General features: G+C 62.4%; 1 long non-coding RNA gene across 1 annotated transcript; it reads left to right on the top strand.

Moving 5' to 3' along the window:
• The first annotated feature begins 3020 nt into the window (after positions 1 to 3020).
• LOC122206937 lies at positions 3021 to 10725 on the top strand. Its single transcript, XR_006196626.1, has 3 exons — positions 3021 to 5335; positions 10268 to 10403; positions 10689 to 10725. It is a non-coding gene; the product is annotated as an uncharacterized LOC122206937 (long non-coding RNA).
• The last annotated feature ends 759 nt before the right edge of the window (positions 10726 to 11484 follow it).

Genomic DNA, 11484 nt, shown 5'->3' with positions numbered 1-11484 from the left:
TTGAGGAGACTGGAGATGAGAATTTGAGAGCCGGGATGGATCCCCCTTCCCCCCGCCCCCGCCAGCCCCTGCTCGGCTGCAAGCTTGTCGAGGATCGTGATTTATGCGGGGCCGTCGGTGAAGACGTGTGGAACAGACGGGAGGCTCAGGGTTCTGGGGGCAGCTCACCCCGAAGGCGACGGGCCGCCCAGACCCAAACACCAGGCACACGCAGGGCGAGAGCCCATCTCAAAGTGGGGCACCCCGCTTGCCTCGGGGGGGGTCACCAGCCTTTTGCTCCCCAACTTGACCCCCTTGGCTGGGCTCCCGACCTCCAAGTGTCCCTCCAACCCAACCCCGTGAGATGGGGGGATGCTGGGGTCAGCTGCCGGCTCAGCATTTAAGAGCAGACCTCTCCAGTCCGGGCCTCGGATGCGGGCTCTGGGAGCCTGGACGCAGGTGGGGGTGGCCAGCGGCAGGGTGGGGAGGGGGTCCGGAAGCCCAGGGGCCTGGCTGGCGCTTGGGCACTGTCGCCCCTCGCAAGCCGGCTTGGCCTTTCATTCGAGGGTGGAAAGGACACGCTTCCTCCCAGGAGCCTCCTCCCGGGACCCGGGTCCACACCAGCTGTGCGTTTACACTCTGAGCTCCTGTACACGCGTGCCTTCCCCCACAAGGGCACGTGGCCCAGACCCAGTCGTCCCCACGTCGGGATCCAGCTCAGGACACCCTCCTCCCTGACGGCCAGGGCCCGCCGCGGGGTCCTGCCCCCCCTCTGTGCCCTCATTGTGCGCTGTGACTGTGCGCGTGTCCGCCCTCCTTAAGCCCTCGGGGCTGCGGGGCGGCCCCCGTTGGTTCCTGTGGCTCCAGCACCAGCGCGGAGCAGGCGCGCAGGGGGCGGGGGCTGAATTATTCTGACCCATCCGGACTTGGAGTCCCGCAGGCCCGAGGAGACATCTTTCCTCCAGGGCTTGTCAGCTCTGCGACCTTGGAGAGTCACCTGCAAAGCCCCCGGGCAGCTTCCTCAGCCCCGATCCTGCCCTGGTGAAGGTCCAGGAGATGGCGCGAAAACACCCCCCAGGCAACACTCACCCAGCCGCCTGTGGGCTCCAGGCACTTTACATACACCGACCTTTTAAATTCTCCTTGTCCTCCCCATCACTCAGACGAGGAAACTGAGGCTCAGACATTAAGCCCTTTCCCCGAGATCCCACGGCTGGAAAATGGCACACATAGGATCTGAACCCAGAAAGCGCGGCTCCAGCGTCCGTGCGCGAAACCATAATAAGGCCTCGGTATTTACTGCCAAACACCTTATTTCAGTCAATCCCAGCAGAAATCCAGCCCGGGCGTGTTTCTCTTCCACGAGAGGTGAGGAAATCCAGACTCAGAGAGGGCATGTCATTTGTTTAAGGTCACACAGCTAGTTAAGCGGCCGAGCCGGGAGTCCAGGGGTTTTCCTACTGCTCTGCGCTCCTCCGCTCCTGGAATTTTATGGCAGGACACGAGAGGCCCGGAGAACGGAACGTCGTCCTGAAGCCACGGGGCAGGTTAGCGGCGGGGCCCCCAGCTTCGGTTACCGATGGCTCAGCGACAACCACCCTGCCACGCCTTAGCGACAGGACTACCGTGACTTTGTCCCTCAGGACCCGCCGGGTTGGCCTGCAGACCCCCTGCTGCTTTGCTGGGGCGGGGCTCACGCAGGGGGCGGGGCTCACACACGGGGCGGGGCTTGTATAGGGGGCGGGGCTCACGCAGGGGGCTCATGCGCAGGGTGAGGATCACTCAGGAGGCTCACTCACACATGGGGCTGGGCCCACGCACGGGGCGGGACTCACGCAGGGGGCGGGACCTACACATGGGAGGGGCCCACGAATGGGGCGGGGCTCACGCCCAAGGCACACGCACGGGGCGGAGCCCACGCACGGGGCGGAGCCCACGCACGGGGCGGAGCCCACGCACGGGGCGGAGCCCACGCACGGGGCGGAGCCCACGCACGGGGCGGGGCCCACGCACGGGGCGGGGCCCACGCACGGGGCGGGGCCCACGCACGGGGCGGGGCTCACGCACGGGGCGGGGCTCACGCAGGGGCGGGGCTCATGCATGGGGAGGGGCTCACTAGAGAGGCTGGTGCCGGAGGGTCCTGGCTGCCTCGCCCCCAGGTCAGGCCCAGCTGTGGCTGTGGGCGGGGGCTCCCCGGTTCTTCTTGTTGCCTCGCTCTTCCTGTCGGCAGGATGGGCTCCGTGGCGGTCTCGGGGCAGAGAACGGGTGTGAGCAGACAAGCCGGCGTGGACATCTCTTGCACTGAATTCTATTGGTCAAAGGGCATCAAAGGCCCCTGGGGAGGGGGGTTCGAGGGTGGGGGGTGTGGACTCTACCTCCTGAAGGTGGCACCTTCAGAGTCACACACAGGGGAGAGGGGCCGCCCGTAAAACAACCCCGGGCGCCCTCGGACGCGAGCCGGCCACCTTCTCGGCGCACTGGGTTCCTCTTCAGCCGCCACTTGTGTCGGGCCCTTGTGCCAGATGACCCGGTTTAGCGTGGCAGAGATTTCTTCTCAACAAGTTCGCGAGGGCAGGACTCAGGGAACCTCCAGCCCCTTCCCTGCACCTGCCTCCCCCTTTCCAAGCTCTCAGACCACTGCCACGTTCGGCCCCGGCTGTCCCTGTGGATTTGGGCCACCCTCGGTCTCCGCTTTCTGCACAGCTGGCCTGGGAGGGCACTGCTGGGCCTCTGCCCCGTTTTCCGGTCCTCACAGCCCAGCCCTATGAGAAGGATGCTTTCTCCGCAAGCGAGGCTCCCTGGGAAACCGACTGGGGCCTGAGGGGACAGACTTTTGCCGGCCAAGTGGGAAAAACTGTACCCGAAAGTCCCGGAGATGGGCTTATTTAGAGTAATTAAGAAAAAGGTGCAAACCTTGGTTTCCTTTTATTGTTAAGGCTGCGAGGAGACCCCAGCCCAAGAGGATAACCCACAGACAGGTGCCAGGTGCACACCAAGTGAGAGAGGCTGTGCCTCACGACGGGTCTGCGCCACCAGTAGGGGGCTGGTTTGGGCGTGGAGGGCGAGCAGAGAAGGCGCGGAGCCCCTTAGCCGTGATGCATGACGAAGGGGGGGAGCAGCTCCACTGCCCGGCCCCCCAGCATTGAAGGCGGCGTCTCGGGGCGTATGTGCACACCCACGTTCATAACGGAATTAGTCACGAGCCTCAAGGTAGAAGCCACCGGAGGATGAGCGGACAAGAACAATGTGGCCCCTCCACGCGGTGGGGGGTCATTCGGCCTCATAAAGGGAGAACGTTCCGACACCTGCTGCGACAGCACGGGTGCCCCTGCGGGACGCGACGCGGAGTGAAGTGAGCCGCCACGGAGGACAAGTACTGCGTGATCCCGCTCAGAGGAGGGACGCGGCCCAGCCACAGTCGTAGAGGCACAGAAGGGACGCGGGGCGGGGGCCCGTGCTTCACGAGGACAGCGCTTCCGTTTGGGAAGGTGGAGAAGTCCCGGGGACGGACGGCCGTGGCGGTTTCGCTGGTGAATGAGCCCCATTCACCTAAAAGTGGTTCAGGTGGCACCTTTTACAGGATGTGTGTTTCCACCACAATTTATAAAAGTGACCCTCAGAAACCCGACACCAACAGCAAAGGTACTTGGGACTCAACAGGGGGCGCTGTGCTAATGGCCTCACCTGGCCCAGGCTGGCCCGCTCACCCTTGAAGCCACAGGGGGAGTAATCCTGGCCGAGGCCTCCGCCCCACAGCGCATGTCCCTCCTCTGGGCTGCCGGCCACGTGGCTGTGGCTTGTCACGTGACCTAGTCACGTGACCTTATGGTTCCGCGCGCGAGCTTGCTTGCTTGTCCGTGGCTCCTTCCAAGTCCGGCCTGGCTCTGGGTTCCCCGAATGCACAGCGGAGGCCCTGCAAACCCCGGCTGGAGACACGGAGACAGGAGGTGAGGAAAGGAAACGCCTCCAGGGGCCCCGCTCAGCTCGGGCTGGCGGGCGAGGCCGGCACGGCCCCGCTCCTGCGCGACGCCAGGCCGCTGGCCGTGCGGACACTGCGCTTCTCAGCCTGGGGCACCGCAGCCAAACTGCTCCTACTCCCTCGGGAAGCACCTTCCACGCCCGCCTGCCGTGCGCACCTGCCGAAGGGAGCGGAGTTCGGGTTCAGGGGCGGTGGGTGTGTGTGATCAGAGGAAGACACGAGGCTGGGACAGGTGCAGGGACTCCCCCGGGGCCACACAGTCGGGGCGCAGGCGGCTTTCAGCCCCGCCGGTGCTGCCTCCCCAGGCCCTACGCGGGCGCTGCGGCCGCGCGTCCTGTGTTCGGCTGTGCGCGGCACAACTTTGCCCGGGGGCTCCCCCGGGGGAGCAGACCGTGAGCGCTCACCCACCCTCGCCAGCCCCCAGCACACTGCCTGGCACAGACTCACTTCCCGATTGGATGCACGGGGCAGGGGGCAGGACAGTGACCGAACCAGTGAGCTGAGATCCCCCCCAGGAAAGCCGGTTAAGCATCAGGATCCAGCCCCCTCCCCGCAAGATTGTCACTCAGGAATCTGCCTTTTAAGCAAGTGCCCGGGGCCTTTCTGGTGCCCAGGACCCAGACCGCCCTCTGAGAGGCCCAGAGACCAGAAGAGGGTCATGGGGCAGGGCACTCGTCCCGCGCTCTGGGGGCAGCGGGGACCGCACTGAAGGTGTTGGAGCCTGGGCGGGAGCAGCCATCCAGAACGGCGCTTGGCGAAGATCGCTTCCTTGCCTCGTGATGTCTTCCTCCTCTCTCTTTTTATTTTTTTATTTTTTTGTCACCGACACTGATGAACAAGACAGATTCATGACAAACACCAGGCCGCAGCCTGGGGCTGCCGGTTCACTGCCCGGTGTTGCTGCCTCCCTGACAGCAGGCGGGCCGAAATGCCCTTCCCAAATGGCTTGTTAGCGCAGTTAGCCCTTTGTCCGGGGCTCTCCTCCGCCGTAATTGGGCCTTTACTCTGCTGCACTTCCTGGCCACGGAACTGTGAGCTGCCAGGCAAGGCTGTGAATCCGCAGAACGGACAGCGGGGCTCGTTCTTCCCAGGCATCCCCGCCCCGCGGGCACCCGCGGGACCCCAGAAAGCAGGCAAGCAGGAGGGGGCCGCCCACGAGACAAGACGGGGTCTCCCCCCACCCCGCCCCGCCCCCGGGGCTTGGGCAGAACGCTCTTCCTTCGCTGCGTGTTCCTGCTGTCGCGCCGGGCTCGCCACCAACCCTGTTACCTCAAGGGGACAACGACAGCGGCTTCTAGCCTCGTGCCTCATCGCCCTGCATGGATTTTAGAAGAAGCCTCGCCTGGAGGCACGTGGAGAATAGCCCGCCAGAGGGGGGTGAGTGGCTGCGCTGGGTTTAGAACCCGTAGAGAGAGGCCATGTTTCCACGCCCTGGCCCCGTGGCACAGGAGAGACTGTGAGGCCCTGGGCCCATGTGGGACCCCTGGATCCTGGATTTGACCCCTCAAATCCCCTGTGCTTTGCTGGCATTACCAATTGGCTCCCGGCTCCACAAAGTGGCCGGGACCAGGACTTAGGTGGGAGGTGCACTGGACGGGACGGGAGGGACCTGTCAGGAGACCGGAAGGGAGTTTGCAAGACAAGGGAAGGAGATTCTGCGCTCTCGGGCTCACCGATGGCCTTGCGGGCTTGAGCGACAATAGACTGAGCCTGTAGAAGCAGGACAGAGCACGGTGGCCGAGGGGGTGGAGGGATGCTTGTTACTTTCGCTCCCCTCCCTGCCGCTGCTGTGCCCGTGGGGGCTGACCCAGTTGGAGGACCCCAGCCGGGGCGGGGGGCGGGGGGCAGGGGGCAGGTCCTGGCTGACTAGTGAACTGTTGGATTTGGCCAGCAAGCACCAAGAGAGGATTGGGGGGCCTGGGGTGTGTCCCTGGAAGTTGCTGGATCCTTCCATGCCCTGCCTGATGGGCTCCTGTTACTGTTTCCTCCTTCTGCCCCTTTGAGCCCACGGGTGGTGATGGCTTCCACGGTTGCAAAGCTTTGGGTCCCCTCGTTCTGGCCCATGGTGCCGGGAGAGGCCCCTTCTGTTGGGCCCCGTCCTTCCCCTGACCTCAGGTGGGCTCTCGGACCAGCTGGGTCCCTGCTGGCACCAGGCTCCTGTTCCCGGGGCCTTGTCACCCTGGCTGCGGCTTTGTTCCCCAGAGCGTGAGCGGGGTGCGGCTTGCTCTGACCTTGGCGGGTGGGGGCTGTGTGGGGCCCCCGCTTTTTGGAAGGCCCGGTTGTCATAACTGAAGATCTCTCTCGATGAAGGAAGGCCCCGAGCAAAGCCACCTTACTGAAGAGACACAGTCGGTATTTACAATGTCAGAGTGACATCTCTGATAAGAAAATCAGAAACCCGTTGAGGAGTTTTGCTGTGGGAAACATTTCCCTCTAGGCCAGGAGCACAATGCAAGCAATTAAGGCGGAATCGGGGAGCTGGCAGGTCTGCGAGGCTATGGAGGGGGCGGCTGGGAAACGTCCGGGTGGGGAGGTCCCCGGGCCGCAAACCCTCCTGCACTGGACGCAAACTCTGGGAGACGCTCGTGAGGAGGCCGACGGGGTCTAAGGGCCAGAAAGTCTTGGACACCTGTGAGGTGTGATCGTGCCTGCTTGCTTGTGCTATCGAGTTAGCAAATACTTGCTTGTTAGTTGCCTGGCCTGCCCCCCCCCCCCCCCCCCCCCCCCCGCCGCCGCCCCGTTGGGATCGAGGACAGCAGGGTCAGACAGCTGTTGCTTCATCGAGTGAGTTCTACCGAAGCCAGGTTGGTGGCAAAGAGAATTTCTGCAAAGCAAACCCTAGCTCCCCGTTATCCTCTGTTACTCGGGCAGAGATATGTCACCATGACTTTTTTTTTTTTTTTTAAATGTTTTATTTGTTTTTGAGAGAGGGAGAGAGAGAATAAGTTGGGGACGGGCAGAGAGAGAGGGAGACAATCCAAAGCAGGCTCCGGGCTCCGAGCTGTCAGCACAGAGCCCAACACCGGGCTCGAACTCACGAACCGTGAGATCACCCCCACCGGGCCGAAGTCGGATGCTTAACCGACTGAGCCACCCAGGCGCCCCTAACCGTGACAGTTTAATGGCCGTTCTCTGTGTGGACACGAGGAGAGGGGAACATGCCATGTAGGGAACCGGCCTCTCTGCTTTTCTCTTACCCCCAACGGGAGCACAGGACATGCTCCCTCCGCTGCAGACGTGGGGTCCCCTCCGGGTTCTGGGGCGCGCTTCACCGATGGGAGACCAGGATGGACCATGGCGGGACCCGGCGGTTGCCCTGACGGACTCCCGATTTCGGGTGGTAGGCTCCTTTCCCACGGGACCCTTGCCAAGTCCCCCCCGAGAAATGTGTTCACAGCACAGTGCACACCAAATCTGTTAGGGGGTGTGGGGATGTCCTTCAGTGGACCACCACTAAGTCATGCCACGTTCTTTTCTCTCTAATAATTCAACACATGATGTTCGAGTGACTATCGTGTCGTGTCGTACTAGGTGCTGGGGACGTAGCAGAGAACAGTGAAGACAGCCCCCCCCCCCCAGGGGGATTCACATTCCCGAGACACGGAAGGAAAACATGAAGAGATATGCAGTATGATGGCAGGTAGTGTAGTGGGAAGAGTGAGCTATTAACGATGCAGTGGTCAGGGTGGTCTCCCCGGAGGAGGTGACACGTGAGCTGGGACCAAGAAGCAAGCAGGGGCAGCGGGCGGCAGGGATACGGGGGGTGGGGGGTCGGGGTGGGGAGCGTGTGCGGTGCGTCCCGATGCGCCGGAAGGCAGCAGGGCTGGGGTGGATGTGAGCGAGGCAGGAGCGGGAGGCAGTCCTGTGGCTGTTTCCTCCCCTTGGCGCTGGACGACTTGAATCCTGACCGTTGGCACGTCCCCTTCCGGGCGCCCCTCGATGCCCCGTTGGCAGGTGGCGGAAGCCCCCGCTTCCTCCGAGGGCTGGGGTGCAATACCGCCTCTCGCCAGCAGTGGCCACTAGCGCCCCCCACGCCCCCCGCGCCTCCCTGCACCTGAGCCACCTCACAGGTGTCCCTGGGAGCAGGCGAGCAGGTGAGAGGAGTCTGGGGGCGCTGAGACTCCAGACGGGGGTCCTTGCGGTGACCATGAGACAGAGCCGGCTGGTCTGCCGCTGGGGACAACGAGGCTGTGTCCCTCGTCTCCCTTCTCCTGCAGCCTGAGACTCAGACCGCCTCCCGCTCCAGGCAAGGCCGCTGTCTGTGTCCGAGGTCGGGGTGCATCACCCGCCTGCATCCAGGCAGGAAATCAGCGCCTCCTTGGGGTCACCGTCCAGGACAAAAGGGTCCACCCTCCTGGAGAAGCTCCCCTGTGGCTTTCCCGAGAGGCAGTGGAAAGGAACAACCCTTCCCATCTTTGCATGGGAGCCCCCCACCCCCCTCACGGTCCCGGTCCGGTGCGGCCCTGAGAATCGGGCCTCACTGTCCTCATTTTACAGCTAAGGGTCGGAGAGGCCAAGTGACGTTCCCACAAGTATCTTCTGATTTCTGAGCTCCCGCCTCTCACCTCCAGACCCGCCCCTTCTGACGCTCTGCTCCGCAAAGCCAGGCCGGGCTCCCCAAACCGCGTTCTCACCCGGCCAGTTGGTTGCCCCTCGGGTTTAGCCAGGAGGAGGCGCCAGAGGGAAACCAGAGGTGGGATTAGGGAGGAGAGACCCCCGCCTTCTGATTTTGCTTGACGCTCCTGTGTGTGGCCAGGCCTGAGACACACCCCCCCCCCCCCCGCCCCATCTCTTGGGTCCCCTTGCTGCTTTTGTGGTGTGGTCGCCTCTCGGGCCAGCTGTCACAGGTGCCAAATGTCCCCTAGGCTGGTCCTTCAGGCCCTGGGACCCTCTCCAGAGGGGGGTGGGTGGATGGGGGCTGCCTGGAAAGTGCTGTAGATTCCCTCGTTGTCTTTGTCTGTGAAGCCTCCTCCGCTTGTCTGCAAAGAGCTGCTCAGAAAACACCCTTCTCATTACGATGTTAAATTAAAATTTAGTAGACGAGGCGCAGAGCAGAATAAACTTTCAATTAAAATGTACACACTGCGGTGGAAAGAGACCGGAGAGAAGGCACAGGCATCTCTGCCCCGAATGTGCTCGGGATTTAATTTTACTATGACATCTCCTCGGAATTACCCCGCTAATTGATCACATTGTGTCTGTCTGTTATTTAAACTTTCAATAAAACGGAGACTTATGGGAGGTGCAATCCTCCCGGGCAGAACGAATATCCCCCTTGCTCCCGTCAGGTGCAGACGTGGAAGGGCTCGGCCAACAGCTTTTTGCATTCAGCCTGCGCCCAGGAGGTTGATCGTGACAAATGAAGTGATTCTTTAATTGCTCGAATGAAATTTTCTTTCCTGCCCTGCCCCATTTCTCACCCAAAGTAGCCGCCCTCGTCAGAGTCTGGAGTGACGCGGCAGAGAGGCGGGGCCGGGCCACAGGGGCCGGGGCTCTGGGAGCCGCCGGCCGGTGGGCCTGAGGAAGGACCGGACCCGGCGGCTGCGGGGGCCGAGGGAACGGCGAGAATGTGTGTGGGGAAAGGGCTTGCCTGCCCCTGAGACCCCCGGATGGGGAGGAGCGGATACTGCGGTCTGGGAGGCCACGTCGTCCTGGCTCAGGTGGGGGGCGGGGATCACGTGTGCTCCAGCTGTGCCACCGGTTCCTAACCAGGGACCTTGGACGAGTAACTCCAATTCTCTGTGCCTCAGTTTCCCCTCCCGTAGCCGGGCGCGGAGGCCGCAGTCTCCAAGAGCTGTGGCGGAACGCGCCGTGATGACGCAAAACCCCCAGAACTGCGCCCGGCCCCTCCGACGCGCCACGCAGACCTTGGCCGCTGTCGTCCGTGGGCTCTCAGCTGGCGCTTCTGTCTTTCCACTTCGGTCACGTCTAGGCACATACCTTGGGGTCAGAGGGCGGGGTCTCTATTCCCGGATCTCCCACCCGCCCCAGCCTCGGTCTCCTTCCCTGGGAGCGGGGCCCGTCGTGCCTGCCTCCCAGGGAACACGTGGGGCACCAACTTCAGTCCTCGGCCCGCAGACAGCACCCACCAGTGGTCCTTCTGTCCGGGCCCTGCAGGGTCCATCCAGCCCCCGTCCCGCTGAGGCAGCGGCACACTCAGACGGGCCGTGGCCCGTCTCTCAGTGTTTCCCACCCACTGGGGTTCTTTGGACTGGGTCTGGAGCACGGAGCCACACAGCTGAAGCCCGTTGCGCTGACCCGTGACAGCCCTTCAGGCTGTCCTATTCCCCTCTGTCTTCCCTCCTCCAGGAGGAGCACTCCTACCCCCTCCCGATGTTTTCCAACGCGGTGGATTCTGGTCCTTCGTGTAGCCGAAGCCACGCTCACTTGGTCAAGTCCAGTTCGCTCATGGACCTTGGAGAGTGTGGGAGCCTCGGTACCCCAGGTGAGTGTGGTGTCGCATACGGCCACCTCCCACATTCTGGACACTATGCTTCTATTGATGTGGCCCAGAAGGCATTCATTTCTTGCTAGCCACATCACGCTGCTATTTCAGTGAAGTTGGTTAACTAATTTTTTTTCCGAGTTTATTTTTCCCCCTATGTCTGTGGATGCAGAATTGGACTCTTTGCCTCCTGTGCTGACACAGCCAAATATCTGGGCCCACATGGAGGGCTTTACTTTGCTCTTCGTAGATCTTTCTTTCTTCTTTCTTTCTCTCGAGGGACAGAGAGCACGAGAGAGTGGAGGAGGGGCAGAGGAAGAAGGAGAGAGAGAATCCCCAGCAGGCCCCGTGCTGTCGGTGCAGAGCCCCATGTGGGGCTCAAACTCAGGAACCGCGACATCGTGACTTGAGCCGAGATCGCCCCGCTGACCGGGCCCCCGGGTGCCCCCCATCTGCCGTATTTCCCGTGCAAGGCTGGCCGCCCACCCCCTCTGGAACGAGCCCAATGGGAGAGCGACTCTCACTGTCAAAATGTTCCTTCTTGAGCTGAGCCTTGCGTGAGATGTGGGGGGAACCAGGGTCTTTCCAAATGTTTCCGTCGGGGCTTTTTGCTTGTGAGACACAGAGATCGACACGGGTGAACCCCCGGAGAGGCGTTTCGGGGGAGGCTGTGGTCGGGCCCCGTTAGCATCTGGGACCCCTTTGTGGAAGCAGGTGTGTGCCACCGAGGCGACGTCACCTTATTAAAGGATGAATAACCGGCCTGTGAACTTCCCAGACCTTCCGGACCTTTCTTTTCCTCCTTTAGCACAGCCCTCCCGCTGGTTCTCAGCAGCCCCATCATTCTGTGGGCGTCTCCCCGGAGGAGAGATGTGTGTGTGTGTGTGTGTGTGTGTGTGTGTGGTGGGAAAGACAGTTGTGCGTCCTCTGCTTGGATTTTTTGGTCCAGAAACAACACTATTAGGACAGAAAGCTCTTTTGGACATTTAGACAGAAATGTTTAAGTCTGGAAGAGATTCTGCCATCTGGTCTGTGGCACAGGAAAAAGCCCAGATGCTGGGGAAGGAAATCAGAAATCCCC

Source organism: Panthera leo, chromosome E1 (assembly GCF_018350215.1).
Source record: "Panthera leo isolate Ple1 chromosome E1, P.leo_Ple1_pat1.1, whole genome shotgun sequence".
In the NCBI taxonomy this organism is placed as follows: domain Eukaryota; kingdom Metazoa; phylum Chordata; class Mammalia; order Carnivora; family Felidae; genus Panthera; species Panthera leo.
Note: the sequence above shows the minus strand (reverse complement) of the source record. Positions and strands in the feature narration are given on the sequence as shown.